We start from the raw sequence: 25,593 nt of genomic DNA, 5'->3' as shown, positions 1-25,593 counted from the left end.
AGTGTTTGCTGCCATGGGGTAAAAAAAAGTCAGAGGAAGCTGTTTAATTTTAACCTTAAAGGAATGTGTTTTCAACAGTTTTGCTGGAGGGAGACTTCTGTTTTCATTTGATTGTTCTCTGAATTCAGTTAGTTGTACTTGCATGATAAGAAGGATTCATTAGATAGAGAATAGTATTCATATCAGGAGAATAATAGTAAAGACTAAATAAAAGCTTAAAAGGTGAATTGAGAAGGGGTTTGTTTGCTCGTGGGGAGTAATGGTGGTGAGGAGTGGAGAGGATGGAACCCTCTGTCACTCTCTGGTTGCTGGTCTGGCTGGTCCAGAGTTTCTCACCTCTGCTTTTTCACCTTTCCTTCCTCACTTGGAGAATTTTCCAGGCTACCAGTACTTGGGGTTCTTTGCCTGCCTCTTCATGCCGGTCAAAGACGACAATGGTAGTTATAAAGTAGTTTTAGCCAAAATTAATAACTAAATGTGTGAAAATGTGTATGTCATTATCATCATTTGTATTGTAACTGACTGTCGTAAACTATTTTTTCTAGAAAAATGAGCAATTTGGACAACTGGATATTTGCTCTTTGGTCTGTGGAATGTGTTATTGGGAATGGGTAATTTTTGCTTTTCATGAAGAAAGTTATTTTAATTAAAAATAATATAAAATACTATTATGTTAATATAACATGTTTAATAAAACATAAGAATATGTTTAATATACTTGTGTATTTGTATACACATAGAAATGTATATTTAGGACTTCCCTGGTGGTGCAGTGGTTACGAATCCACCTGCCAATGCAAGGGACATGGGTTCGAGCCCTGGTCTGGGAGGATCCCACATGCCACGGAGCAACTAAGCCCGTGCGCCACAACTACTGAGCCTGCACTCTAGAGTCCTCGAGCCACAACTACTGAGCCCGCATGCCTAAAGCCCATGCTCCACAACAACAGAAGCCACCACAATGAGAAGCCCACGCACCACAATGAAGAGTAGCCCCTGCTCGCTGCAACTAGAGAAAGCCCATGCGCAGCAACGAAGATCCAATGCAGCCAAAAATAAATAAATTAATTTTAAAAAATTTAAAAAGAAATGTATATTTAAAGGAACAATGAAAAGTTTCCCCCATTCTTTCAGTCTCAGACGGTGAAATCTTTATTAGGCAACAGTGACAGTGTAATGACTTGATTTCTTCTCTCCCATGAGAATGAAGTTTCATATGAGTATTATGCAGTCACCATAGCTTGGGACATTATCATATGACTGCTGCATGATGCAGGGATGGGTAATTTCATGAGCTGTCTCGCCTAGGTTTGTTCATTTTCCTAGTCATTGAAATGAAAAGACTTGATGTGATTCCTGTTGAGCTACTTCCAGAGGCAACCGTCCTTGTAATGAATTCTCTCCATCAGAAAATTAGGTACTGATTTGTCTGTTTTTATTTTCCCTGTACTAGAACTTACAGATGGACTAGGGATTTCTCTTCCAATTAAGGGCCATCAGCTTATAGAAAACAATAATTGAAGACAACAAAGCAGTACTATCCTGGAGTTTGAGCAAGTTAAGCTGAGCATTGGATCTAGTCACCAACAGGACATTTTCCCTTCCTTGCCTCTTCTGAATTCTCTATCCAAACCTAGGCATTCATCATTGAGGATGTGGGACTAATCAGAAGGGATAATTGCCAAGTTAATACATTACCTTTGATTAAAAATAATTAATCATATCTATTTATTCCATGACACTTAATTCGGAGAGAAAATGGTTAAATGTAAATAAGTTGAGATTTGCTTTTCTTCAAACTTTGCAAACTAGAGTTAACCGAAGTGTTTCAAGTTTTCCCAAAACTCTTTGAGAACTTCAGTTGTCCACACCTAAATTTCAAATTCCTTATCTAGATTTTCAAGGCCCACTACCATCTGGCTCCAATTTACCCTTCTAACTTTATTTCCTACTACTCCCAACCCTCCCTTCTAACTGTGTTTCCCACTTATCCTCACATGCCCATGCTCCTGCTAATCTAAAGGACTCCATGTTTTCGAAGCTGCTTTCTTTAGACACTATCTTCAAGCCCCACAAAGGCTCCCTTTATTATCCCCAACCAGAAGAAACGATCTCTAACTGAACTCCCATAGCACTTGATCTACAGATTCTCTAATGGTATCTGAATGGTACATAGATTTATGCTCATGTCTCACCCATTTATTTCCTGTAAGTTCCTTGAGGGCAGAATCTATGTTTGATTCATGTTGTGCCCGCAGAGTGCCTTACACTCTGCTTACCCATGATAGAAATTCCACAGATATCTGTAGAAGGAATGAATAATATCTAGCTACAACATTCAACATAGCTGAGTTTCTCCTGAAGTCTGGACAAGAGAGAACTACAGTTTTTTGTTTTTTTTGCAATATGTAGATGGGATTTTGACTCCTTTCACAGATGACACCATTGATTCTACCTAAATTGGATGGACTCAGTGCCTACCTCCCATCCTCAGAACGCAGCAGGACTCAGAATCTAGTGCTGGGACATGGCAAACCATGTCAGGTAATGGGGAATTGTTTGGTTCTCACTATTACTGGGATAGAGATGAGGTTAAGGAAGAAGTGGGTAAATTCATTTGCTAGACAAGGAGCAGGTCTGTGGCCAAGTGTTTAAAAATTTTTTTAACAGAATTCCCACGAGATCTACTGTTGTTTATGGTCTTTTATCATCTTTCCTTTCCTTCTCGTCTCATTTGTCACCTCTGGCCAGTTACTTTTAATTGACTGGGGCTCTGGAATTATGGGTTAAGTCAGGAGACTTGGATTCCAGAGTTGCCTCTGCCACTGGCTGTGTGGTTTAGGAAAAGTCTATATAAGAATTAATTTGCTCATCTGTATAATGTAGGTGATAAACACCTACCTTTTCCACAGTGGTGTTCTGAGGATCCAGAGGAAAAGTTTACAAGAAACAATACTGAAAAGTACGGTGTTTTACATTTGTAAGGGATTATTATAAAAATTAATAATACTGGAGGCTTCCTTTGGGGATACCTATTAAATCACTATTCCCATTTGGACCACTGTTATTTAATATGTCTAATTAGGCAACGTAGAGGCATCTGGAATTTTGGCTGTGCCATTTGCTAGCTCTGTGACTCCAGGCAAGTTATGGACCCTCACACAAATCTCATTTTTCTCAATTGAAAATGGGGATGAAGTATCTAGCTCAGGCTGTAGTGAGAATTATTAGTGTGGCAGCTTTGTCATATGTTAACGTGGCTAGGTTGAATTATGTTTCTGAGAAATCCCTTCTCTGAATGTGTCTGGTTAGGATGGGCCACAAAAAACATGTTTTCAATAGGTTTGGAGGTTGAAAGTGAAACAATGGTAGCTCACACTGGCAGGCACTGTTGCTATCTGTTGGCTTACTTCATTGGCACCAGGCAGCAGCCACCTTCCTGGGGATCCTCCATAAAGTTCTCTGCCTCTTGGGCCACATGTGTATTTAGTTCTGTGACAAAGGTCCCTGGCTTCTTCAGGCAGGATGTCTACATCATCAAGACTAGAGGCAGCTATCACTGACAAGGGTTCCAGTCTGTCCCTGCCCTTGTGGGTCCCAGATTGTACTTGCTTACCCCGACGTTCTATCTTACCTTCTTATTCTGATGACCTGCCCTGTGGACTTCAAGCTCCAGCCTCAGACAAAAGACTAACAGAGACTGTTTGACCGGCCCCCACCACTGTGTAAGGTGTAAGGCCAGCAGGTCCGGGGAAGGGCCCAGGGAGCCAGAGGGAACCCCCGCCAAAGTGGCTGATGCAACCGACACCCGACATTGCCACACCATTCAGCCCCGGTCTTCCAGCTTCCCGAGGGGCGGAACCAACGGCTCTAAGGCTGATGCAACCGACACCTGACATTGCCACAACACCCGAGAGATTACCAAAAAAGGGCTGCTTCACACAGCAAGTACCTCCCCTGCGTCCGCCCCTATAAATTTTGTTCGCGCCCACACCCAGGCGCGACTTGTCTGGCCCCTTTCTCTTGGACCAGTGAACCTCACCCGGAAGCGTTCCCAAATAAAGCTTGTTTAAGCTCTCCTCCATTTTTGGTGCTGTTCCTTACATAAGGTTCCTATAATGTCCACTCCCTTCCACCACCAAAATTCACACACACACACACACACACACACACACACACACACACACACACACACACCCTTCTAATGCTGTGGTCGTTATTACTAATATTGTCATCCAGATGTCAGAGACTAGGTAGGATTGTCCCAAAGGTCTCATCCATTCCCTATAGAAGCCCAAAGTTCTTTCTAGGATTTCTCCAAATTCTTGTGGAGTTCATATTTTCATGATCACTTCTGGCTCACCGAACCCTTCCCAATTTGTACAAAAGACTTATTTATTCATACAAAGCACTTGTAAGTATAATTGGCTTTACTACAGATTTTAGTGGCATGAGCAGGCCAAAGAAGGGTTCATGCTGCAACAAAACAGATAATTTCTAGTTAAATTTCACGCATCCCTATGTGTAAAATGTTTTTGCACCAATGTATCCTTAGAGAATGTGTCCAGTTCCCTCACCCTGTAAAGTCCCTAGCCTCACAACAGCTCCTTGGATCCTCCCTCCTTCTTCCCATTTTTCTCCCAATCTCCCACTGTCTTGTTTTCAAATGCAGAGCAGCTTAACTAGCTCTCCTTTCTTCTTTGCTCAAATTATTGTAGACACATATCCATGCCCTTAGGATCTCACTTTCTATTCCCAAAGGCTACTTTTCCAAGAGGAAAGCTGTTGTAGTTGTTAAGAAAATAAAAATTTTATCTGGTTACAACCATAACAAGAGCAAGAGGCATATATTTAGCCCTTACTGTGATCCAGCCTCCAAGAGCTCTTTATACATCTTATCTCATCTGATTTCCACAACAATCCAGTGAGATGGTCTGCATTTAGTCTCATTTTTACAATGTTCAAATCAAGTTGTAGGAAGACTACTAGTAAAAAAAAGCAATTACAAAACCTAATATTTATTGAGTTCTTATATGTCAGGCACTGTTTTAGGCACTTGAGAAGTATATATTTATATCTATATCTATATATAATGCAATATATCTATATTGCCTTAACTCCTTATAATTCTGCAAGTTAAGTATAATTTTCATTTTACAGATAAAGAAATTGAGACCCAGAAAACTTGGGAAATTTGCTCAAATTCACACATAAATAAAGAATGGAGTTGTGAATGGAAGCCGAGCTGTTGGAATCTAAGAATTCAGGATACTGTTTGAGAAGATAAAGTGTTTCAGGCCTTCCCTGGTGGCGCAGTGGTTGAGAATCTGACTGCTAATGCAGGGGACACGGGTTCGAACCCTGGTCTGGGAGGATTCCACATGCCATGGAGCCACTAGGCCCGTGAGCCACAACTACTGAGCCTGCACATCTGGAGCCTGTGCTCCACAACGAGAGGCCGCGATAGTGAGAGGCCCGCGCACCATGATGAAGGGTGGCCCCCGCTTGCCACAACTAGAGAAATCTCTCACACAGAAACGAAGACCCAACACAGCAGAAATAAATAAATTAATTAATAAACTCCTACCCCCAGCATCTTCTTTAAAAAAAAAAAAGGGCTTCCCTGGTGGCGCAGCGGTTGAGAGTCCGCCTGCTGATGCAGGGGACACGGGCTCGTGCCCTAGTCTGGGAAGATCCCACATGCCGCGGAGCGGCTGGGCCCGTGAGCCATGGCTGCTGAGCCTGCACGTCTGGAGCCTGTGCTCTGCAACGGGAGAGGCCACAACAGTGAGAGGCCTGCGTACCACAAAAAAAAAAAAAAAAAAAAGTGTTTCAATGTTTTCTCATGCAGTCAGCCTCCTAACTCATCATCATGAGACCTTTCTTGGCTAACTTAATATTTCAACCCATCTTTCACATTTTATATCCTTCATCCCACTTTTGTTTTTTCTCTTTAGCACTGAATACTATCTAACATGTTATATGTTTTACTTACTTATCATTTTTATTTTTCTGTCTCCACCCCTGGAATGTAAGCCCTGTGAGGGCAGGGATGTTTTGGTCTGTTTTGTTCACTACAAGATAGTGTACAACACAGCCTACAAGAGTGTCTTGCATATAGTAGGTGTTCAATGAGTAGTTACTGAATGAATGAGTGAATAAATGAATGAATGAATTGGGCTGCCTACATAGAGGTCAAGGCCTTCTAATTAGATCCTGGAGATACTTCTGGAACCAAATCCTTTTGGATTCTAAATCGCTGGGCTCTAGATATGATCGCACTCATGGGTGGAGTGGGGGGACAAAGACTGTGTTCCTCCTCATTTCCTTCCTCCCCTCCTTGCCCCTCCCTCTCCCAAGTGCATATGCCTCATTGTTTTCATCTGGTTTAAATGCCTTCGCTTTGAGCCTGCTTTGCAATACTGAATAACATTCCTTGACTTGCCTGTTTATTTTCTCCATTTATAAAATGGGGAAAACTGTACTTCTGACAACTTTACCAGGACTTGGAAGAGATCAATGAGATGATAGGAAAAAAAGCAAACAAGGCACTGAATCTTAGGAGGACTCTGGCTATAGAAACATACATGAAAATTCAAATAAAATACTTGTATCAGTCACCTCTCCATAATTTGATGCTTTTATTCCAAGAAAGCTAATGCTTAACATTTGTGGAAATAATGACTTTTGTGGCTTATTACTATTTTGGCCTTAAAAGAAAAATTTTTAACAATTATCAGAAGTTACCTAGCATATAAGTGTAGAATTTTTTAAAATGAGGAAGTTACTTTTGCAGTTTAATTTTCTATTTTGGTTGGTAAAGTGCATTAAAATTATATCTTGAATTAACTAAAAGGATAATGTTCACTCATGAGTTTAACAAATGTTATTTAAAATCTGTTATGCCAGACAGTGTTGAAGTATGTAAAAGAGCTAATACCAGTGGAAGAACAGACTAAAATCCCTATCTTTATGTTATGCTGATCAGAGAGGGCTGTTTTTAGAGGCTGCCTATTGTATTAGTTTGCTAGGGCTGCCATGACAAAGCACCACAGACTAAGTGGCTTAAACACAATTTTGGAGGCCAGACATCTGAGATAAAGGTGTCGCCAGGGTCAGTTTGTTCTGAGGTTTCTCTTCTTGTGGATGGCCTGTCATATCCCTGTTTCTTAACATGGTCTTCCCGCTGAGCCCATCAGTGTTCAAATTTCCTGTTCTTAGAAGGACACACTGATACTGATTAAGGCCCACCTGAATGACCTCATCTTAATTTTAATTACCTCTTTAAAGACTATCTCCAAATACAGTCACATTCTGAGGTACTGGGAGTTAGTACTTTAACATATGAATTTTGGAGTGACACACTCAGCTCATATCAATTATTCTAAAGTATTGCTGAACTCATTGTGCCTCAGTTTACTTGTTTAAAAATAATGATGCCTGCTCTACATGTATTTTATAAGCACATCACTCAGTGTTTTCTTTATGGGACTTGCAGTTAGGTAGAAATAAATCTAGTTTTTGGAGAGACAATAATATTATCAAAGGTCATAGATGGACCAAGATTTGCTCAGTGCTACACAAAACCAGCTAAATGGACAGACAACTGTCTTCTAAGATTTTACCATTTTGGAAAATGGGCATACATAGCTGAGTCTTACTTAAAGGGACTATCAAAATTATTGGATCAGGCTACACATTAAACCAGACAAGATTAAAAGTTAATTTTCCTCTGGCCAACCAATGTCTAGAAACTTGCAAGAGAAGGCACAGATGAAATAAAGGAGTTAACTTTGAGATCCTGACCGATCACCATGATCATCACCATCATCATTGCTGTCATCATCATTTTTACCATGTCACACTGGATGTTTTTTATTGTCTTATCCTCTAGTAGTTCTAGCTTCTTCCCAACAAGTGTGTGAGCTCTCTGTGGGTAGGAAGTATGTCTAGCATTGTTTGTCCATGTCCTTTTGTCCCTTGCATGGTGCTGGGCATAGAGCTGGGGCTTGGTAAGCACTAGCTGGCCGACTACATTGACTTCTAGGCCTGGTTTCTGAGTGCATCAGTCAGAGGAGTGGTGGCGGGAGAAGGATAGTAGGGAAAGGGGTGGCTGGCTGCCATGGTATAGCCAAGAGTGGATACCCAAGTGGTGATAGTTAACTTGGCCTTGATCAAGTTGTTGATGGAAGTCACTATGAGGTTCTGAGGAGGAAAATGGAGAGATAGGGCTTTGCAACTACGTGAAAGATGGGCTTCAGAGCAGTTCTATAGACTTAGGAAATACAGACTTGTTATGTTTTGAAAAAAAGTCAAATTACTAGCTTCTTCTTAGCTTTAAGCCATACATTGCCATAGAAAATGCAAAGAATTGATTTGGTGCTGGGTGTGGGTAGGGAGAGTGGGATCCAAACAGAGAGCTTCTACCTAATTTTCTTTGCAATGGTTATAGTAAAACATTTGGCTAGGAAAAGATTAATTTCTGTTTTCAAAATTAAAAAAACGTAACATGTGGAAAATATTATGTTGATGCATGTTTTGCTGAACAGATGGTGACAGTCTGCAAACTTCTCAAGGATTTCCCTTATAGGATGAAGGGGAAGCATTTTAATTCCTCCAAGTAAATAAGAGTCACTGAACCTCTATGATTTTTCTTGTCTCTTCTTATAGAAGTCCTCTCTTTTTATCACCAAACCACAGATTTTTCTTCCCACTAATTTTTACTCAATTACTTTAATCTGGGACATCCAATTAGCATCCAAATGTGAATTTTGTTTTGCTAGTCTGGTCTCAGAAGCGAACGTCTCTCTCGTCTTTGTATTAATACATGATCATGACTTTCATTCTGAGTCTCTGAAAACACATCAGATGTAACATGGGTTGCCCAGTTATTCAAATCTTCATTTTACAGATGGGGAAACCGAGGGCTGGAGGTTTCTGTGACCCTCGCCAACGTTTCATAATGAGTCACAGCTGAAGTAAACATTAGACATGAATTTCTTGACTCTCAAATCACTGACCTCTCACTATCCTTTAGAAACTGATTCTTACTGTGTTTGAACCTCCTTTACTTGTGTATTTTCTTTTTGTGCTCCCCTTCTAGAAGAGTACAGAAGACAAAGGGAAGAGATTTTTCTATACAGTATCTCACTCTTCCACCCCCACTTTTTGGATTCCTTTGAAATGAAACCACAGCTTCAAGTAGAACCTCCCAAAGGTTTTTAAGATGAGTCTGCTACACAGCTGGAGACAGATTAGTTACTAATCAAGCATTTTTCTATGTCATAAGTCATTTCTGCATCAGGGGACACTTTTCTTACTAGAAAAGAAAAAAAGTTAAAATCAAAGACAGTGAGCAGTAGCTCACTGGAAATAGGAGTTCTCCTCTGCTCCCAAACAACTAACACCTCCCCCTTTAACAAACAAAGAAATACGCAAACAAGAAACAAACCAAGAAAACCCTTAATTGTAGCTATTCCCTGCCTAGACTCATCCAGACTGCCAAGGTGAGTTAGGTGGCCTTGTGGAGAGCCAAGTGAACTTAGGCCCATGTCACTGATGGTGAGGTTCAGGACCTGGTGCTGATCAGGTAGAGGTGACTTCAGTACACGTCAGTTTGTGATTCCAGTGTATTCCAAACCTGTGGAGAGGCAGGGAGACTGGGATCTGGGGCTGTATAGGCCAGCTGATTCTTCTTTCCTTTCTCTAGTGATCTTTATGTTTAAGATTGTCCTAAATACAATTGCCACTTTTTTTTTTTTTTTTCCCGGTACACGGGCCTCTCACTGTTGTGGCCTCTCCCGTTGCGGAGCACAGGCTCCGGATGCGCAGGCCCAGTGGCCATGGCTCATAGGCCTAGCCGCTTCGCGGCACGTGGGATCCTCCCGGACCGGGGCACGAACCCCCGTCCCCTGCATCGGCAGACGGACTCTCAACCACTGTGCCACCAGGGAGCCCCAATTGCCACTTTTTAATTATTTTGTAAATCCCTTTGACCTTTATTTTCCTTTTTTATTCCTTCTCTCAAATATTCTTGCATACATTCACACTTTATCCTTGCAGTCTCTACTGTAGTTCATTGCTTAAGGCTTTCTAATATGAGGAGTAAAAGAAGAAAGAGATGTTCTCTCGCTCTTAACAGGGACAGCTCAAAATAAATCCACAGTGCAAGTGCGTTAAAACCCAAGCACTGGGCTTCCCTGGTGGCGCAGTGGTTATAAAACTAATATAATAACTAATATAATATTGCAACTAATATAATATTGCAATATAATATAATTTTGCAACTCAATAATACCTCAATAAAAATATTGCAACTCAATATTGCAACTCAATAATACCTCAATAAAAAAATCAAACCCCGAAACCACACCAAAAAAACGCAACAACAACAAAAAAACCCCAAGCACTGTCATAAGTTTCTCTTTCCACCAACAATTTAAAGGGGAAATATCAGGAATGAAATGAGGAGATAAACAGTGGATTTATTGAGTAGTTAAGATACGGTAGGTTGTTTGCACAGGTCGTCTCCTTTAATCCTCACTACAACCCTGCGAGGTGGCTACTATCATTAGCCCCATTCTGCAGTTGAGGGGATTATGGTTTAGAAAGACATAGTGATTTGCCAAAGTTATACAGGGAGGTGGGGTGAAGCTAGAATTTAAACCAAGGAGGTCTGATTTCAGAGACCATAAGTTTAGCAACAATGATATATTTTCTCATGGGAAACCCGTTACTGCTTTTTTTTTTTTTCTTGGAGTATAATTGCTTTACAATGCTGTGTTAGTTTCTGCTGTACAACAAAGTGAATCAGCTATAAGTATACATATATTCCCTCCCTCTTGGACTTCCCTCCCACCCTCACCCCCCATCCCACTCCCACCCCCTATCTCACTCATCTAGGTTATCACAGAGCACCGAGCTGATCTCCCTGTGCTGTGCGGCTGCTTCCCACTAGCTATCTATTTTACACATGGTAGTGTATATGTCAATCCTAATCTCCCAATTCGTTCCACCTCTCCTCCCCCCTCTGTGTCCACATGTCGGTTCTCTACATCTGCATCTCTATTCCTGCTATGGAAATAGGTTCATCTGTACCATTTTTAAATGATAAAACTGATGTTTTGAGCATATTTGGCATATTTATCATCTGTTCCAGATAATAAATCATGGGAATTAAGAAAATGCTACACTGTGGAAACATGCTTTGCAATTGTTTGATTAACTTAAAAAGGGTTAAAACATCAGGGTCTAGAGCCCTCAGTTTATGTTTCTTTTTCCTTAGGTCTAAATTTAAGTCGAGTCTTTAAAGTTGCTTTGGTCTTAAGGCAAATTTCTTTTTATGCTGAGCAGTTAATAAAGAAGGTGACTTTTCTTCTGTCCAGTGTTCTTCTGTCAGGGAAGGCAGAACTGCAGATTCTGGATCCTGAGCTTGCTTGTAAACCGGATGACCTTTTTGCAGCACAAGTGCTATGCATTTCATGCCTTACCACTGAGTAAGTCAGAGGCTAGTTATTATCTAACTCTTCCTTACCTCTAGATTTAAAAATTCTGAAGCAGAGGCTCTGCAACCTGCCTCAAATTCCACAGAATTGCTGACTTGTCCTAGTGACTTCTTTTTGCCTTCCTAGCACTGTTCAGAAGGGAAGAAAAGTTGGGTAAAATGCAGGAACTGAAAACTTCTAGGGTTTTCCCACAGCATTTGATGTGTCTACATGGTGAGAGGGGCAAGCAGTTCAGAGAGGGCTCCCAGGCTGGTTGTCCTTATTACAGAAACAAAAAAGCAGGAGATTTTGTTTTCTTTTAAGTCTTGATTCAAGTGAGTTTTCACTGATTTTTCTGTGTAGTTCCACTATGTGACTTTAAGGAAGTTCCTTACACACTAGGTTGCTTGTTTTGAATATAGGCATCTTATGGAGCACAGAGACTTTAGGCATCAGAATTCTGACACATGGTCCCCTTATCCAGTGCCTGGCAGACCCTTCCCCCTTTCTCTGCCTGGCAAGCCTCCACTCATTTTCTGAAGTCAGCTCAGCTATCACCTTCTACGTAAGGCTGTCCCTAACTCATCCAGATGGTCTTAGTCACTATCCCTTTGCTCTCAGAGTTCACGACTCCTATAAGACTTATTTCATTGTTCAAGCCTAGTGTGCCCACCCAGGGCCACCTCACTGTATGCCTCTAGAGGGCATTCTCTGAAATTCTGCAGCACAACAGCCCTGTCTCCATCTGCTCTTAGGCACCACCAAGGCAGCACTCCCATCTTTGTACCCCCAGGACCTGGCATGAGATCCCTAGAACAAAGTTAGTGTCTAATAACTCTTGAATAGTGAATGAGTGGCTGAATTTATCCTTTTTTTTTTTTTTTTTTTGCGGTACGTGGGCCTCTCACTGTTGTGGCCTCTCCCGTTGCGGAGCCCAGGCTCCGGATGCGCAGGCTCAGCGGCCATGGCTCACGGGCCCGGCAGGCAGACTCTCAACACTGCGCCACCAGGGAAGCCCTGAATTTATCCATTTTGACCCCCGGCTCTTTATCAGTTTTATTACACATAGCTTTTCTTTTAACATCTTGCCATTTCACGGTCTTTCCTCCCTCCTTCCCTCTGTTTCATTTTTGCTTGACTTTCTGTGTTGGTTTCTGTGCATTAGAGAAAAGTCACTCACCTCTCACAGTCTTGAAGGAGTGGGCTCGTGTACGAGATGAAACTTCTCGCTCAACTCTGCCCCAGCTCTTGGTTGTCTCTCAAACATTTGTGAGTGTCCAACCAGCCTATTTTTTTTAATGGCCCCCAGGAGTTGAGGGGGCCAAGAACTGTCAGCGTCCCAAAGGGTTAGACTCCTAGATTTAGGCTGACTGGAAAGCAACAGCTTTGAAAGTGAGCAACTGTATACTGTCCGTGTGACCCAAGCGTAAGGCGCTGAAGCCCGCTCATCTCCCTCAGGCCCCAGAGCCACGTGATCAAGGGGCGTTCCCAGGGCAGCGGCTGCAGGGATTGGCTCACCAGCCGCGCGAAAAATCTCCCGCCAGAGATCTCTGCGTGAACGCCACAGCGGCGTAAAGACGGCGTCCTCGTCTCCGTCCCGGAGGGCAGAGTAGGCCTCCAAACCAGCTGCCTGCCCCTCAGGCCGAGGCTCCAGAACAAGCACAAAGCAAATGAGCTTCTCCCACACGCTCTGGGCGGTCCTGGATCTGCTGCTCCTGTGCTGGGCCCTGGGCAGGTGAGTCTGAGCACGAGCCCTATGAGGGCCCATTCTCAGATCCTCATAACCTGCGGGTCTCGGGGACGCAAGCCCTGTTGGTTTTCAACGCTGGACGTTTTGGAGGCCTGTCTCTCAGGTGTACGTCTTAAAATTTGGGTATGCCATATGTGGGGTTCAAACCCTTTGCTCCTCAGGGAGAAGCTCGGGTTTTGAGTTCCCACCCCATTGTGGGTTGCTGTACCGAGTGTGGGGTTTATGACGAGATTGTCCCAGCCTCTCTACCTGCTTCTATGTGGGCTTTCTCTCAGTGACCTGATGTATAGGAGTTGTTCAGCCAGTTTTCAGGGGTTTTTTTTTTGTTTCCAGAGGACCGTATTCCATATATATCTGTAGATCTGGTGTGTTTGTGGGAGGAGTTGAGTTCAGGACCCGTTTATGTCGCCATTTTGAACTGGAACTCCTCCTTTTCTACTCTCCGTTTCTCACCTCTTTCCAAAAAAAAATTTGCAAATATATACATATTTATAAATATACGTGTATTATTCAACTGTATAAAAAAATAAATGAGGCCATCAGGGAAAGTTTGCACTTTTTCCCTTCTTGGATTTATCTTCACTTGCCTTGAAAAAGAAACATCACTCAAGTTTTTTACTGCAGATTTTCCTAAATTTATGCAAAATATATCAATTGGTTTTCTAAGTGCTGGTCACTTACTCTGTTCCCTCGTGGTTGATATCCTAGCATCCATGTCTCTTGGGCAAACGATAAGGAATATTGGAACTGAGATGACCTTGGCAAGACATTCCTAGCTGTCCCTCATACTACCCACTTGCCAGTCAAAATAAGTAATTTATATGGGGTAAAATTTCAGGTAATTTACCCATAAATGGTTGTGTGTTTTCAATCTGTGATTTTCAAGCTATGCTTCAAGGCTCTCTCCAGTTTCCATGGATGTACGTGAGGACCAATGTAGCGGTTAAATTGGGTTCAGATGTTGGATGGGGCTCTGTTGTTAGCAAAGAAGTCCTACTAGGAGAGGCAAACTTAAGCTAGATAGCTAATCTCCATGCAGAGAGCAAAGTATGACTTTGCAAGCAAAGGTACTCTAACTATGATCTACAATCTAAATGAACAGAGTCCCATAATTTATACCATTGCAGTGTTATAGATGGTGTCTTTGGTACCCCACGTTAAAACAAGCAGAGATGAGAAAGTGGCACCCTTAAGACCGATAAAACTGGGGATTCTTACCACAAAGAACTGATTATGTGTGTTAAATGCCAGAGGATTTGGAAGAGTACAGGATCTAGCATCAGGGAGACAAGAGTCCTTAGCCTCAAAGACTACGTCTAGACAAAATCTTTAGCTGTGGTTACTAATGCAAGGAATTGACCAGAACCAAATAGACGGAATCTACTAAATTTTTGAGAGGAACTTCATTGTTAAAGATGAAGCAAGCCTCACCAACCGCTGCATATAATTGTTGAACCTCAAAAGGAATCCCGAGGTGTCTAAACTTGTACCAACATGCAGAGGTTGCTAAAATTAGAAAAGAACTTTTTCCTGAATGCCCATCTCAGATTTAGGCATTGAAAATAGTGGTTAAAGAATATCTTAGAGAGGAAAGAACCAGAGGCTATGGAAGAAAAATAGATTTTCACAAGCAGAAATAGGAACTGTCAGATTGATTAACCAAGGAACTTTCTCCATTGAGAGGACAGGCATTTTCCACTATTCCTTTCTAACTGGATGGAGTATATGATAGTAAATATTAACTATTGATTTAGTCTTTTCCCACCATTGTATATTAAATGTGTTGGTAGCAGATAACCTGTTCTTTAGAAAAAACTTCCAGATCTATAAGTAGATATCTTTGGACCAAATGAAGAAAATTGAGCATCACCTGGAGATCCTAGATTTGGACCTGGACGTAGTAGCTAGATGGGACTTTGTGGTTTATCTCCTTTGGGGAGGATGTGAATACACCTCTATGAACTGCCTGTGTAGGAAGAAGGATATGTGTGTGGAAGTTAGATTGCCAAGGGGGCGGACAGTGCTGGGCACTGTTAGTTGACTACCAAAATGCACTACTTATCTAGCTTTATTCCTTGTTAATAGTTCTCTGTACTCTCTCCTTCCTCCCCGGCACACACACATTTTCGGTAGAATTCCCTTGGTTTCAGAGATAGTGAGCTTAGTCATGAACTTTATATAGGTATGTAATCCAGATCTAGCCAGTGATACATAAGGAGATGTCTTCTAGAGGTTTCTGGAGGCAGATGCTGCCACTTCCAAGATATCATTAAATTGCTAAACTAACATTAGCAAATACTTGGGTCTAAATTTGTTATGTGAGATAAAAGAAACCCTCATTTGTTTTAGTCACTGTTAGTTTTTGTTTTTATGTCTTGTAGGCCAATATTTCTAAATGATACAATTATAAACTTATATTTTGGTTGTTATCTAAACTAGGAGGTTGCCAAATTATGGTGTATGGGTCAAATCCAGCTCCCTATCTGTTTTTGTAATTAGTCGTATTGGAATATAGCCACTCCGTTCATTTATATTATCTATGGCTGCTTTCATATTATAAAAAGGCAAGTTGAGCAGTTGCAAATGAGACCACATGGCTTGCAAAGCCTAAACTATTTCTAACTGACCCTTTATGGAAAAAAGTTTGCTGACTCCTCATGTAAAAAGTCATATGTGGAAATCAGAATTAAGTGGGATAAAAATATCATATATTTTAGTACAGTCTTTTCCAAACTTGCGCAGCACATGAATGAACTGCAACCCTTGTTAATTATGTATTCCAAGTTCCTGTGCTGACTTTTCAGTGGAGAGCCCTGAGAATCTGTATTATTAACCATTTCCCTACATATGAATCTTTTGACCAGGCAAGTTTGAAAAATACTGTTAGAGATTGGTGTCCTGGAGCAACTTAGCTAGCCTACCATTTAATCTGATCTGTAACTGTTCCCTGTCTGTGACTCACTGCAGAAATGAAGCCCTAGTATGACCAGGAGACAGAGTGACCTGATAGAATCTTACTCAAGGCTTGCTTATGGAATGAAGTACGGTGGATCAGGAGATTTTGATGCAGTAAAAGTGATACCAGCTTTCAACATGAGACACCTGGGTTCAGGTTCTCAATCAGCCTCTAATGATTTGACTTTGGGCAAGTCTCTCTCTAAAATCCAAGATTCTCAAGTATAAAAATGTCAGTTGAACGGGCTGTCTCCAAGTTGATTTTTGGCAGTATGATTTCCAGACTCAGGAAATAGAAAGTGCCTTGTTTCTTGAAATTATTTTCTTCTAGATCAGGGTTCCGTATTCCTGGCTACGCATTAGACTCACTGTGATGCTTTTAAAACAGCAATACTATAGGTCCCACCCAGAGATTTTGATACAATTAGCCTGGGGCAGAGCCTAGCCAGTGGAATGAAAGCTTTCCAGGTGACTCTACTTGTTTAGTCAGAATGAGAACCACTGTCTCAGCTGGTATTGGATTCTTTTTTTCTATTTCCTATTCAAGGTTTATATACACTTGGTGAGACCCGGTAAACAAGAGGAGCAAACAAGTTCAGCAGCTCCTGAATACTGCGAGTCAGGAAGGCTGGGTAACAGTCAGAGGAGAGCCTGTTAAAAAAAAATATATAGCTCCTGGGCTTGGTAATCTCTCTCTCTTTTTCTTTTCTTTCCTTGAAACATACTCCCCAGGTCCTCCTAATACACAGCTGGCTTGGGAACCATCAGGCCCCGTAATCTCTGAAACTTCTTCCAGCTTGCAGGATATGAGGTCCTCTGTTTAATTTTATGAGAAATAAGTCACAGTTTTAAAAACATTTTGAAAAGGCAGTTTGCACTGTAAGTTTAAGATATTGTGAAAGGAATGTTATTAACCAATAGGAATGGGCCTCCAACAGGTGCTGTTTGGTAAAAATATTGTTCGCCTGGTTTACCTTATCAGAAAGAGTCATACATACATACTGTGTCCATACAGTTTATTTGTCCTCAGTAACACTTGAAAAGGTTCTTTACTTTGGTCTTTTATATGCAACTATAAGTTGTAGTTGAAAACAGCTAAACTCCTGCTGTCCAATGAATCACATATAGTTTATCAAACTATATAATATACATAGCAAATTGCAAATAAAATCAGGTACAGCTATAACCTAGTCTTGCATTTACTACTAATCCCTTTAAATTCAGGTATTAATAATTCTCTCTCATTTATTCTTTTGTTCGTTCTCAACAAATAATTTGAAAGACTCAACTATGAGCCAGAAATTGCTCTAGGCCCTGGGGATACAGCAATGAGCAATAGTCTCTGCCTCCTTGAGGCTTACACTCTACTTGGGGAAATTGATAATAAACTAGTTAGAGCTTTAAGTGATGCTGATTGTTAAGGAGGAAATTAAGTCAAGGAAAGACAATAGAAAGTGATGGGAGCTAGAGGGCAGTGCTATTTTAGAAAGGTAATCAGGGAAGTCTGCTCCATTAAGACAGTAACAGAGATCTGAAGAAAGTAACAGAAAAGTCATGGTGGTATCTGGGGAAAGAGCATTTTAGACAGGAAACAGCCAGTGCAAAAGTCCTGTGGTGGGGAGGTTCTGAGTGTGACTCAGGAACAGCTTGGCTGTAGCATCTTGAGTGGAGTGCCAGCAGGTGAGAGTGTTGGAGAGGAGTCAGAGAGTAGCAGGGCCCCATCGTGCAAGCCTTGCCAGGCTAATTATTAGGGCATTGTATTTAACTCTGAGATTTAAGGGTGTATCCAGGATTTGTGGGGTTTGGAATTTTAGTCCTCGAGGCCTTGTATTGAATATATGTAAAGGAATATAAAATTAGGGACAAACCTGAATACTTATTTGGGACGGGAAAAAAAGACCCCACAAGAAATCACCAATTTTGGGCTTCCTTGGTGGCGAAGTGGTTAAGAATCTGCCTGCCAGTGTGGGGGACACAGGTTCGAGCCCTGATCCAGGAAGACCCCACATGCCGCAGAGCAACTAAGCCCGTGCACCACAACTACTGAGCCTGTGCTCTAGAGCCTGTGAGCCATAACTACTGAGCCTATACGCCTAAAGCCCATGTTCCACAACGAGAGAAGCCGCCGCAATGAGAAGCCCGCGCACCGCAGCCCCCGCTCGCCGCAAGTAGAGAAAGTCCGTGCACAGCACCGGAAGACTCAATGCAGCCAAAAATAAATAAATATATTAAAAAAAAAAGAAATCACCAGTTTTTTAAAAGTGACAAATACCAATATAGAGGATAGGAATATGCCACCCCCAAATATACCACTTTGGCATAAGGATTATTTTGAGCTGAAGACAATGAGGAACAGCAGATGTAAAAAAAGCTCCTGTCTTCCCCACTATCATGTGAGGAAGGGCAAAAGGACACCTAATCATTAGAGACTCTTATCAGTGCAGAGATAGAGAGGAATCTATATAACAAACTACTAAAACAACCCTTATCTTCTATTCATTTCCCCCATATATTTACTTTCCCGGTTTGCTGCCCCTAAATGTCAAATCCCTTTTCTTTTGTCTTGCCACTTCTATAAAAATTTATTATCCTTTGGTAAGATACTATATAAGCCCCAAGTTCTAACTACCCCTTGGAGTTACTCATTACTTAGTTTCTTCTGTGTGTCTGTGCATTGCTCCTGTTAATAAACTCTGCTTATTTTCCCCTTGTTAATCTGTCTTTTGTCAATTTAATTCCCAGGGCCCCAGATGCAGAACTTGGGAGGGTAGAGGAAAAAAAATGTTTTTTTCCTCCCCTGCACTACACACACCACAAAAAAAAAAAAAAAACCCATAATAATTTTACTAATTAACTGAGACACCCCTCTGTATTACCTTATTCCACTTCATTATTTCTGGCTCAAATCTCTTTGATTACCTCTTTAAAAAATTTTTTTAAATTAAAAAATTTTTTTCTATTTTTGTCTGTTGGGTCTTCGTTGCTGCGTGCAGGCTTTCTCTAGTTGTGGTGAGTGGGGTCTACTCTTAGTTGCAGTGTGCAGGCTTCTCATTGTGGTGGCTTCTTGTTGCAGAGCACGAGCTCTAGGCACGCGGGCTTCAGTAGTTGCGGCACGTGGGCTCAGTAGTTGTGGCACACAGGCTTAGTTGCTTTGCGGCGGGTGGAATCTTCCCGGACCAGGGATTGAACCTGTGTCCCCTGCATTGGCAGGGGGATTCTTAACCACTGCTCCACCAGGGAAGTCCTTTTGAGTACCTCTTTACATATTATTTTGTAATACCATTTTCTAGAGGAAGAATAGAAAGAAAATTCAGTCTTTCCTTTACCTTATTCGATCAAAACTTTTTTATTTTTTATGCATAGTGTAGCATAGTTTGATTTCACAACTCATTATGGGTAATTCTGTGTACATTTCTAGGATTGTTGTTAAATTTGGGGAAGTTTCTCTCAGATTTCTTTTTTATATGAACTATAAGATTTGTAAGAATTTTCCACAGACTAGCTTCTGGCTCCATGTTTCAAGCCCCTTTTCTCCTTCACTAGCCACTATTTCTTGTGTGATGGAGACAAGTTCCTATCTTTTGAACTCTAGGTTTGATCTTTAATATCACAATGTATGCTGGCACTGAGGATAGTAGAAGTATTCCTAGAAGGCATGCCTATACCAGCAAAAACTTTACACTGCAATAACCTTGAACTACTATAGTATATCCCACTAACTCAAACTAAATGCTTTTCTAACTCAACTTCTCCTTAACTAGATCCCAAAGTGTCTGTGGCTATTAGCACCACTCAACTCATAGAGAATTGTGACAGGGAAATTCAAAATTAGACAGTGGTGGTTAAAATATCTCACAATTAACAAATTAAAAATAAAATGACCATGTGAATACATTGCCAGGGCCTCCAAAGGTCCTTGTGCAAGTGAGGGGCCTGAATCTGCAGCTTTATTAGCTTCAAGGAAAATCTTCCCCTGGTGAAATGTGAAGCCATTGGAAGGTTTCAAGCAGTAACATGATCTAAGTGCAGTTGAGAAAGGACCATTTTGTTTGGAGAGTAGACTATAGGGGAGCAGCCCTGGAAGCAGGGAGATCTGTGCAGAGGCTGAAGTTCAGGCTGTAGCTGGAAAATAAAAAAGCAGACATAACTCTTGTGAGTTTCCGGAAAGCTGACTCTGTTATCCACTAAGCTATTGTATTTCCTGATAATTCACTCCTGCTTATGTCACACTGGTTTCCTTTCTCAGCTATTGCTGATTCAGTGATTATAGGACATTCTCCTGATATTTTCTGATGCTCAAATTCTCTAAAGTTCAAGTTTCATCAACAATATTTTTATTACTGTAGCTATTTGTGTTCCTACTTGCTGCTGCATGGATGCCTGCAATCTGGCTGGTGGATCATTCTTTTCCAACATAATTTCAATTCATAGTATCTACGCACTCTGTATCTGGGTTGAGAACTACCCAGGAAGACTCTTTTCTATGATATAGAAACCTTAGAACCTGGCAGTTTATCACTTCATATTATCAAATGTCCCTTTGCCTGATGATGAACTATCTGATTGATAGCTTCAAGCCTTTAGTGTTTAATCATTTTATCTCATTTATTTGAGAGTTAACTTTATGACATCTTGCTTTAGAATAGAGGCTGGTAGACTTTTTCTGTAGAGAGCCAGATAGTAAATATGCTAGGCTTTGTGGGCCATATGTTCTCTGTCAGAGCGATTCAGTGATGCTGTTGTAGCACTAAAGCAGCCATAGACGATTATGCAAAGAAATGGACATGGCTGTGTTCCAACACAATTTTCCTTACATAAACAGGCCATGGGGCCAGGTTTGGCCTACAGAATGCAGTTTGCTGACCTCTGCTTTAGAATTTTCTTCTGTCTGTTTCACGTTATGTGTCCCAAATCTTAAACTCACTTAACCTCTATAAGTCTAGTGTCTCTATCTTTAAAAGAAGGACGGTAATATATGACCTGTCTACTACAAAGCATTATCATACGGGTCAAATGAGATATTGGTTGTGGAAGTCTCTTATAAATTTTAAAGTCGCATACATATGTACATTTCTTTCTCTTCCCTACCACCCTGCAACACATTTCCCTACTGCCCCCTCCACCAAAAGTTCACATATAAACACTCAGTCACAAAGTAAAACCATGGCTTGCTGCTTTATCTTCACTTCTGGGCCTTAGGTCAAATACTAGCTCCCGAAAATGTCACCAAAACTACCTTTGATAGCACAAAGCTGAGTTTGTTCTTACCGTGGTAAGGGAGAACATAACCTTGATATAGTCTTAATAGAACCTCAGAAGTGGAAGGGCAAAGTCAGGATATCTTTTGAGACTTTGAAGACCTACCTAGATGAAGGTGGGTCTTTCAGTGCGGGGGCTTGGTTAGGATTGTATATAATAGTCTAGGATTTGTGGACGTAACAATGTGAGGATTTTGAAGAGGGAGTCCAAGAGTGTTAGTGTGTATACTGTCATTTAATAGTTTCTACTAAAGAATATATTTTTTTAAATCCATTCCTTTTTTTTTAATATAAATTTATTTTATTTATTTATTTTTGGCTGTGTTGGGTCCTTGCTGTGCACCAGCTTTCTCTAGTTGCGGCGAGCGGGGGCTAATCTTGGTTGCGGTGCGCGGGCTTCTCATTGCGGTGGCTTCTCTTGTTGCAGAGCACGGGCTCTAGGTGCGCGGGCTTCAGTAGTTGCGGCACGTTGGCTCTAGAGCTCAGGCTCAGTAGTTGTGGCACACGGACCTAGTTGCTCCGCGGCATGTGGGATCTTCCCAGACCAGGGCTCGAACCCGTGTCCCCTGCATCACTAGGCAGATTCTTAACCACTGCGCCACCAGGGAAGCCCCTGAAGAATATTTTTTAAATTTAATTTTATTTATTTTTTATACAGCAGTTCTTATTAGTCATCCATTTTATACACATCAGTGTATACATGTCAATCCCAATCGCCCAATTCATCACACACACCCCCACCGCCCAGTGCTTTCCTCCCTTGGTGTCCATAGGTTTTTTTTCCACTTCTGGGTCTCAATTTCTGCCTTGCAAACATGTTCATCTGTACCATTTTCTAAGTTCCACATATATGCGTTAATATATGGTATTTGTTTTGCTCTTTCTGACTTACTTCACTCTGTATGACAGTCTCTAGATGCATCCACATTTCTACAAATGACCTAATTTCATTCCTTTTTGTGGCTGAGTAATATTCCATTGTATATATGTACCACATCTTCTTTATCCATTCTTCTGTTGATGGGCATTTAGGTTGCTTCCATGACCTGGCTATTGTAGATAGTGCTGCAATGAACATTGGGGTTCATGTGTCTTTTTGAATTATGGTTTTCTCAGGGTATATGCCCAGTAGTGAGATTGCTGGGTCATATGGTAATTCTGTTTTTAATTTTTTTTTTTTCCCCCGGTACGTGGGCCTCTCACTGTTGTGGTCTCTCCCGTTGCGGAGCACAGGCTCCGGATGCGCAGGCTCAGCAGCCGTGGCTCATGGGCCTAGCCGCTCCGCGGCATGTGGGATCTTCCTGGACCGGGGCACGAACCCGTGTCCCCTGCATCGGCAGGTGGACTCTCAACCACTGCGCCACCAGGGAAGCCCTGTTTTTAGTTTTTTAAGGACCCTCCATACTGTTCTCCATAGTGGCTGTATCAATTTACATTCCCACCAACAGTGCAAGAGGGTTCCCTTTTCTCCACACCCTCTCCAGAATTTGTTGTTTGTAGATTTCTGATGATGCCCATTCTGACTGGTGTGAGGTGATACCTCATTGTAGTTTTGATTTGCATTTCTCTAATAATTTTTGATATTGAGCAACTTTTCATGTGCTTCTTGGCCATCTGTATGTCTTTGGAGAAATGTCTATTTAGGTCTCTTCTGCCCATGTTTGGATTGGGTTGTTTGTTTTTTTAATATTGAGCTGCATGAGCTGTTTATATATGTTGGAGATTAATCCTTTGTCTGATGAATTGTTTGCAAATATTTTCTCCCATTCTGAGAGTTGTCTTTTCGTCTTGTTTATGGTGTCCTTTGCTGTGCAAAAGTTTCATTAGGTCCCATTTATTTATTTTTGTTTTTATTTCCATTACTCTAGGAGGTGGATTGAAAAAGATCTTGCTGTGATTTATGTCAAAGAGTGTTCTTCCTATGTTTTCCTCTAAGAGTTTTATAGTGTCAGGTCTTACATTTAGGTCTCGAATTGATTTTGAGTTTATTTTTGTGTATCGTGTTAGGGAGTGTTCTAATTTCCTTCTTTTACATGTAGCTGTCCAGTTTTCCCAGCACCACTTATTGAAGAGACTGTCTTTTCTCCATTGTGTATTCTTGCCTTCTTGTCATAGATTAGTTGACCATAGGTGCGTGGTTTTATCTCAGGGCATTCTATCTTGTTCCATTGATCTATAGTTCTGTTTTTGTGCCAGTACCATATTGTCATGATTACTGTAGCTTTGTAGTATAATCTGAAGTCAGGGAGTATGATTCCTCCAGCTCTGCTTTTTTTCCCTCAAGACTGCTTTGTCTATTCGGGGTCTTTTGTGTCTCCATACAAATTTTAAGATTTTTTTGTTCTAGTTCCGTAAAAAATGCCGTTGGTAATTTGATAGGGATTGCATTGAATCTGTAGATTGCTTTGGGTAGTACAGTCATTTTCACAATATTGATTCTTCCAATCCAAGAACATGGTATATCTCTCCAACTGTTGGTATCATCTTTAATTTCTTTTATCAGTGTCTTATAGTTTTCTGCATACAGGTCTTTTGTCTCCCTAGGTAGGTTTATTCCTAGGTATTTTAGTCTTTTTGTTGCAATAGTAAATGGGAGTGTTTCCTTAATTTCTTTTTCAGATTCTTCATCATTAGTGTATAGGAATGCAAGAGATTTCTGTGCGTTAATTTTGTATCCTGCAACTTCACCAAATTCATTGATTAGCTCTAGTAGTTTTCTGGTAACATCTTTAGGATTCTCTATGTATAATATCATGTCATCTGCAAACAGTGACAGTTTTATTTCTTCTTTTCCCATTTGTATTCCTTTTATTTCTTTTTCTTCTCTGATTGCCATGGCTAGGACTTCCAAAATTATGTTGAATAATAGTGGTGAGAGTGGACATCCTTGTCTTGTTCCTGATCTTAGAGGAAATGCTTTCAGTTTTTCACCATTGAGAATGATGTTTGCTGTGGGTTTGTTGTATATGGCCTTTATTATGTTGAAGTAGCTTCCCTCTATGCCCACTTTCTGGATAGTTTTTATCATAAATGGGTGTTGAAATTTGTCAAAAGCTTTTTCTGCATCTATTGAGATGATCATATGGTTTTTATTCTTCAGTTTGTTATTATGGTGTATCACATTGATTGATTCGCGTATATTGAAGAATCTTTGCATCTCTGGGATAAATCCCACTTGATCATGGTGTATGATCCTTTTAATGTGTTGTTGGATTCTGTTTGCTAGTATTTTGTTGAGGATTTTTGCATCTATATTCATCAGTGATGTTGGTCTGTAATTTTCTTTTTTTTGTAGTATCTTTGGTTTTGGTATCAGGGTGATGGTGGCCTCATAGAATGAGCTTGGGAGTTTTTCTTCCTCTGCAATTTTTTGGAAGAATTTTAGAAGGATGGGTGTTAGCTCTTCTCTAAATGTTTGACAGAATTCACCTGTGAAGCCATCTGGTCCTGGGCTTTTGTTTGTTGGAAGATTTTTAATCACAGTTTCAATTTCATTATTTGTGATTGGTCTGTTCATATTTTCTATTTCTTCCTGGTTCAGTCTTGGAAGGTTATACCTTTCTAAGAATTTGTCCATTTCTTCCAGGTTGTCCATTTTATTGGCATAGAGTTGCTTGTAGTAGTCTCTTAGGACACTTTGTATTTCTGCGGTGTCTGTTGTAACTTCTGTTTCATTTCTAATTTTATTGATTTGAGTCCTCTCTCTCTTTTTCTTGATGAGTCTGGCTAATGGTTTATCAGTTTTGTTTATCTTCTCAGAGAACCAGCTTTTAGTTTTATTGATCTTTGCTATTGTTTTCTTTGTTTCTGTATCATTTATTTCTGCTCTGATCTTTATGACTTCTTTCCTTCTGCTAACTTTGGCTTTTGTTTGTTCTTCTTTCTCTAGTTCCTTTAGGTGTCACGTTAGATTGTTTATTTGATATTTTTCTTGTTCCTTGAGGTAGGCTTGTATAGCTATAAACTTCCCTCTTAGAACTGCTTTTGCTGCATCCCATAGGTTTAGGATCGTCGTGTTTTCATTGTCATTTGTCTCTAGGTATTTTTTGATTTCCTCTTTGATTTCTTCAGTGATCTCTTGGTTATTTAGTAACGTATTGTTTAGCCTCCATGGATTTGTGTTTTTTACGTTATTTTCCCTGTAATT

At 40.8% G+C, this 25,593-nt stretch overlaps 1 long non-coding RNA gene across 1 annotated transcript; it reads left to right on the top strand.

The window, feature by feature from the left end:
* The first annotated feature begins 1,351 nt into the window (after positions 1-1,351).
* On the top strand, positions 1,352-5,468 carry LOC132531125 (uncharacterized). The gene is made up of 3 exons (XR_009544022.1): positions 1,352-1,417; positions 2,413-2,544; positions 5,161-5,468. It is a non-coding gene; the product is annotated as an uncharacterized LOC132531125 (long non-coding RNA).
* Positions 5,469-25,593: the final 20,125 nt, after the last annotated feature.

The sequence above is a fragment of the Lagenorhynchus albirostris genome, chromosome 1 (genome assembly GCF_949774975.1).
Source record: "Lagenorhynchus albirostris chromosome 1, mLagAlb1.1, whole genome shotgun sequence".
Classification (NCBI taxonomy): domain Eukaryota; kingdom Metazoa; phylum Chordata; class Mammalia; order Artiodactyla; family Delphinidae; genus Lagenorhynchus; species Lagenorhynchus albirostris.
This window is presented reverse-complemented; position numbering and strand designations above follow the sequence as displayed.